The 6,738-nt window shown below is 43.9% G+C and overlaps 1 pseudogene; it reads left to right on the top strand.

Annotated features, from left to right (window-relative positions):
- Positions 1 to 5,509: 5,509 nt before the first annotated feature.
- On the top strand, positions 5,510 to 6,209 carry LOC144824981 (coiled-coil domain-containing protein 43 pseudogene; annotated as a pseudogene).
- Positions 6,210 to 6,738: the final 529 nt, after the last annotated feature.

Below are 6,738 nucleotides of genomic sequence, written 5' to 3'. Positions count from 1 at the left end.
TGTGTGTGCCGGTGTGATATATGTCCTGAAAATGCAGTGTTTGAAAAAAAGACCCCCTTCAAGGTGTTGGTGGCTGCATTGCCTGGGAGATTGTACATGAGGAGGAAGATGTTGGTAAACACATTGATTGTACCTATAGTGAGGAGGTCGGAGATCTAATTGCTAAAGGGGAGCTCCTGGTGCAGAAGAAAAGGTTGGTTTCTGCACCCTGCATCATAATCTTTCTGTTTTTCTAGAAGATTATTTCAAATCCCACCTTGATAAATGGGGAAGGTGAATAGTTGACCTGTTTGGGAATGTCAGGGAGGAACTTCAGTTTGCAATGGGAGTACGGTTCAAAATGGCTCATGAAAGAGGACTTAGAGGAACCGTGAAGATGCAGAAACAGTCAAAAGCAGTATTTAGGCGATTAATACAAAGTATGTGTTCCCTTTTTTTTTTATTAGGACCTCCTCTATCTGTTTCTTGTCTGTGATTGATGGCTTGATTATATTTTTAGGATGCATGCAACTTAAGGAGGAGTCTCTTGGCATCAGTCAACACACCATGTAGAAGATGTGGTATGCACCTGTTACAACGCATTCGTTACTCCGCACTACCATTACAACGCGACTTTTATAACGCATACCATTACAACGCATTGCGCTGGGGGGCGCTATAGGATAGGGAATGGTATAATTTACTATCCAACACCTTCCCTAGGGTCCACGGGGACTGGAGTTAGAATAGTAAATTATACTTACCACTATCCAGCACCCCAAAGCGCTATGCGTTGTAATGGTATGCGTTGTAATGGTCGCGTTGTAATGGTAGGTAGTTGTAACGGTATGCGGAGTAACGTCATACATCCAGAAGATGTGTTCCTTGAAAGCTTGAGGAGCTTAGTGGCCTGCTTCAGGTGTGCATAGATAGAATGGCAGAGTTGCAGGTGTAGAACTAAGAAGGCGAACAGAGTTGTGCTTGACTACATAAGGTGAAGTTGGGTGTGAAAAAGGATATATGGTTAGTAAAGTTTCTAGGGGCAGTATTGTGTCTGAATTTAAGCATCCAACGGGCTAGCCTAAAGTTAGGTCTTCCCATGACTAGCAACAAGTGTGGAGAACCTCTGGGGGCTTTAATGTGCTCTTTCTTATGCAGGCCCTCAATTGTTCTAATGATGGCATTATGGGCTTTTTAAAGTCAACCAATCTGGGATGCTAACAATATTGCTTAGATGCAGTTACAGTAGTCCAATATAGAGTTAATAGCAGGAATAGTAGGAGTACTATTGGACTACGTTTGTTAATTGCTAGGATGGGTGTTAAATGTCATTTCTGCACCGAGATGAATCAACACATTTTAAAATTTAGATCAGGAGTAGGATTTAGACTCAAGCTCTATGGACCAGGCAGGCGTGTTAAGGCGGCTATTCATTTTGTTCCCAGAAGAATAGGTTTGTCAGTAGTAAACTGAAATAATGCTAAAACTTTCTACTCTGCAGTACATTTTGTTGATCAGTCAACAAGAAAAGATTGTTAGGTAACGTTTTGCATATGGTGGTTGTTGAAAAGAAAGTTCAGACTTGCAATATATATATATTAAGAAGGATACGTGAAAGGGGTGGCTCTGTGGGATCCCAAAGTATGGTACAAGTTTTTAGGAGACAACAGGCCTATTCAGACACTTTGTAAACAGTGAGAGAGGAGAGAGGCAAACCAAATACAGGTGTAGTCATCAGTATGTTAAATCTGTGTGAGTCTGTCTCTTAGGATAGCATTATCAAGAGTATCAAATGCTGCAGACAAGGCTGACATTGCTTGCAGGCACCCATCTCTTTAATCTGCAAGTCTGAGAACATTCTCCTAAAACCCAATCAGTGCCTTGTCCAGGGTGAAAGTCAGCTTCTAAAGGGGAGGGGAAGTTGTTAGAGTTCTAAATGGACTGTAATTGTTTGGTTACCTCCGTTTCAGGGACTGTGCCAGGGGCTGGTGAGTTGCTGTAGGCCCCAGGCAGTTGGGATCAAGTTGGTGTTTTAATCAGAGGGCTGATATTTCTTTGCTACCACCTTTTCTAGGAGAAAACTTTTCATCAGGTGGGAGATCAGAGGTGCAATATTCATGGTCTTTTAGTAGCCAGGCTGGGTATTGGTCAACAGCAGTATCTGTGAGTTTTAGAGAGGTCAGCATTGGTAAAATTGTTACTGAGTGCTCAAGAGTCATGGAGAAAAAAAGGTAAACTGGAAGGTAACAAATGGACAATAAGGGTTGGAGTTTCAGCACTCACCTCTAGCCCCTGCTGAATGTTGTTAACCTAGTTGATGAAGAAGGTGTTGAGTTATTCACAGAGTTGCAAAAAGGGAACAGCCCTCTGTATTTCTCTAATTCTAACTTAGATACAAGATTCCATTAATGATTAAATTGATTTCAAATAAAGTTTTATCAGTCCAATTTCTTTCCCAGTGATTGGCATAATACTTATTTTGTGTTTGAGAAAGGATGTGTCTTGAGTCTCCTTTTATGTCACTGATTGTAGTTAGTTTGCATTTATATGAGCAAGGGTGTAGCAAACGTGTTCTGCCAATTTAGTCCACTTGGATTTATCGCTTTGGCCATCATTTATTTTGATTTTTACTGTGAGTGAGTCTCACTACGTGAGTCTCATTCATGTTAAGTACATGGTAATTGGAAATAAGCGTGTTAACTGCCAGTGTCCACCTCTTAAGATAAGGCTGCTGCTGCCCAGCTAGGATAAGAGACTCTGGGTTAGTTACAAATGAACACGTACATACATGTTCATGCACATATGGGGCTGCACGGGTGAGACAATAATTGTATGCAGCTCTGTTTTGTGTAGAGGTAACCTGGCACAAAAGGTGCCCTGCAAGGATTGGTCCTGACATGGGATAGTCCTTGTAAGTGTATAGTGCTTACAGAAAAATCTGTGGTAATTCACTGTATTCAGCATTATAGGCAAAATCTTCCTAAAGTAAAGTTATGCGCTATTTGTCCCTACAAAGCCCAGTGAGGTATCAAACTGGGTCAAAACATGCACACCAGATTTGAATTTGCAGTCCCCAATAACCTACATCCGCCTTTAATGCACTTCGATATTCAACATATTTCTCAAGCTCAGCTCATACTCAGATTCTAGGGCTATGTCCACTTAGTAGGCCATAATAATTGCTCTGCTCCTCATCAGAGTGATGGAAGGTCTCCCCCACACAAAAGGGTAATCAACAGTACTTGACCCAGTTCCTGGAAAAGAAAAGATGTGGTGATAAAATCTGCATTTGTAAATTAGATTGCCACACTCCACCTGGGCAGGAACAGCACAGCCCTCTGGAATAAAGGAGGGAGACCAGACATCTGAAACTAACACAGCAGGGGTTTTCCTTTTAAGTTTTAGTGGGAAGGGATCAGATAGCTATGTCATTAAGTGTGGAGCTCAGGTTCTCTGAGGAGCTCTGAACAGAGTCAACCTGAACTTTCCATTTTGGATTGTTCCAGGAAGCTGTGCAAGAGGGTTTAGACAGGGGTGCTAGGATGATACGGCATTCTAGGATTATCCATGGGTTTCTATCCCCTAAAGCTTTTCACCCCCACTTAAAAACCCCATGCACAACGGAGAGACAGTTGAGGAGACCCTGGGTGCGACAACAGTGAGAGGATATAATGCTGGAAGGAGAATCACCTGATACCCTGAAAGGATGTACTAACGACTTTGACTCCAGCTATCTCCCAGGACTAGGATGGGTCTCTGCAGGGCTTCCTTATATCTCCTGAGGAACTGTTGGGGGAATGGACCTGCTAGGGACCCTTGATGGTTCTCCTACAAATTTAGTGTACTGGCACTGGACTCCACTGCCATCTGGATGCACTTCCAGAAACCAGGAGACTTTGGGGCCTGCAGCAAAGATGGTGCCTGTTGGTGAATTTGTGCCCAGCGCAGTGAACAAAAAAAAAACAATTTGTTGGGGAGCAGACTGGTGAGGCAGTTAATATCAGTTACATGGACTCTGCCTACTGAAAAGCTTTGCACTTTTTACCAGACCAGGGCATGGGTCAAGTTATCTGTGAAATAGGTCACAAGGATAATTTGCCATGTTTGGAGCAAAGCAACAGGGTTACCCACGGATTTAGGCATATCTTATGGCAATTTTGGGCCAATGGTTGGAAGTGGGAGTGTAGAAAGAGACAAGGGAGGAATAGGGAGGTATCGTGATGTGGGATGGGTAATAGTGAGAATTCATTAAAGTACCTTGGATTTGAGAGCATGGCCCGCAAGGATGCAAGCATTCACTATTGAACGGCAGACCAGGATGCCGCAAATAATCTATGATGGGCACCTTGACAGATAAGCTACTGACTAGAAAGGTGAGGAATAGGCCGCAAAATATGATGAGTGATATGCAATGCTATTTCAGCCATCTGATGGCGATGGAGACAGGTAGAACATGGAAAGATGCATACTCAGGGATATTTGTGGGTTGTTATCATGTGATGTCATGAGAGACTCGTAGTCCACAGCGTGACTGGGCAGAGGACCACTAAGAACGTGGTGGGGTCGAGGTTGAGTCGAAGATCATGGCAAAGTGACCAAAGAAGGAGTTACATAGGCAAAACTAGATAAGGCACTCATAGGACTAATATTGTGATCATTGAAGACTGAAGTTGGGTGAAAAAAAGACATGATTCCTCTCATGAAGGCTCAGTCAGTGCTTAATTTGAGCTGGTGGTTTCTGGTACCCGACACTGGCACTTAATTCTTAGCACCGGCACTTGTGACAGTCTGCCACATGGTGGTGCTGTATGCCAAATTGGAGTATGGGCACAACAATAGCTGTTTATTAATTTGATACACATTAACAATCCCTAATACGTGCAACCCAAGCCATTCTTATAGCTTTGGGGGTCTTGAATTGTATGAATTGTCACACTTGCAGGAGTGTGATGTATATAGTTATGGTGGTACTACAATTGGCAGCGCAGGCAGAGGCAATGGATGATGAAAACTCCTGTGTCCTCCTTACAAGGGCCCTGGTGCTTACTGTTCTACAAATTAACCACTGCGCTCAGCTCAGTGGTCAGTGGTCAGTGGCTATAAGAAGTCAAAGGAGTCAATTCATGTACATCTCTAAGGTAAATCTGGCAATGGGTGTCAGGGCTTCACTATAATGAAACTATGGAAACCATTCAGATCCACTACTAGGATAATACCTAAATCAGACCCTCCAGGATTTCGCAATTTCGCGATTTCGCGATTTCACGCTTTGCCGCGAAATCGGCACTTTTGTAAAAATGCGGCGATTTTTACAAAAGTGCTTGCGAAATCGGCACTTTTGTAGAAATAGCAGCATTTTTACAAAAGATAATGCATGCCTCTATACCCTGGGGGTTCTGAGCAGTGGCTGTCAACAGGTCATCCACTGCAAAGGCGGCGAGGCTGGCCGGCAGTCAGAGCACTGTCCCAGTGTGGAGTCGTCTGGCTTCCAGGAGTGGCTGGGACGGAGGCTAGATGCGCTGGAGATAGATAGCGCTGTGTACACGGCCTATATTCAGGGCATGCAGCGGGAAGAGGAGAGCGACAAGGACAGGCTGGATGCATTGCAGAGCGTTCTGGGTTCCTTCTTGGAGGAAGTTTCCTTAGACGATGTTTGTCAAGAAATGTTCACAAAATGGTGTGAAGCTGAAAAATCATCACAATCTCAGGAGAAGAAAGAAGATGAGATCAAAGCGATTGCAAGCATGATGGAGAAGCAGGCCCAGATTGTAGTGAAACCGAAGGAAATTTCAGAGGAAGAGAAACAGAGGAAGGCTACTGTCTTGGCACAGTACGCCAACATAACTGATGAAGAGAATGAAGCGGATGAAGAGAAAGGAGCAGCTGCCACTGTGGCCATCCCTTTGGAAAAATCTCTCTTTAAAAATACAAATGTGCAAGACGTCCTCTGTGCAAGGAGGTTGGAAAAACAATGCCTTCGAGAGGAATCCCAGAAGAAGAAGGAACAGGACAAGCAACAGAGAGAGAAGGATGAACTGGTTAAGCAAGAGCGTAAGGAAAAGGAAAAAAAAAGAACGCAGAAAGGAGAACGCAAGCGGTAACATACCTGCAGAAAGACTTGCCAGAACTTTCCAAGGGGTTAATGCTGTGATGTGTACGGTGCTGTATAAATAAATGCAAACATTAGTTGGGTTAGAAACATATGAACTGAAACAACAAAGATCCAAACCTTTTTTATGCAAGGTGTGCCAATTGATGTTTTCATTGACTGAATATACTCTATCATGTTGCCAATAGATCTGTACCAAAGGACTGCAGTGTGGTACATCATTTTACTACCAAATCGGAGTTTACTTATTAATTAAGCTCTGAAGAGTCTAGTGGAGAATCCTTTTGAAACTAGGATCTGGTCCATCAGTTCCCTGGAATTTTTCCTCTCCATTAAGAAGAAGTGGAGAAGTGTGGCTCAATGGTTACAGCGGCAGACCCTGATGCAGAGGTCTAGCCTGGGACCAGGGTTCAATTCCCGCCTCGGCGTGTCTTGGGCTCAATTTCCTCGGACCTGATAATTCTCGCCTCGGTGCCTATTCTAATCATGGGTCCCACTCTGCAACTCTGGGCAATAGCTTGCTTAATCTCCACAACAGCCCCAACAACGCTAGAATGCCTGGCTTCACCTTGGGGGTGCCCAGGAGTGGGCACTTCACAGGGAAAAGCCAGGAAGGGTTCCACAGCGGTATGCGTACAAGCACCGAGATA

This window comes from Lissotriton helveticus, chromosome 3_1 (genome assembly GCF_964261635.1).
Source record: "Lissotriton helveticus chromosome 3_1, aLisHel1.1, whole genome shotgun sequence".
Lineage (NCBI taxonomy): Eukaryota > Metazoa > Chordata > Amphibia > Caudata > Salamandridae > Lissotriton > Lissotriton helveticus.
Note: the sequence above shows the minus strand (reverse complement) of the source record. Positions and strands in the feature narration are given on the sequence as shown.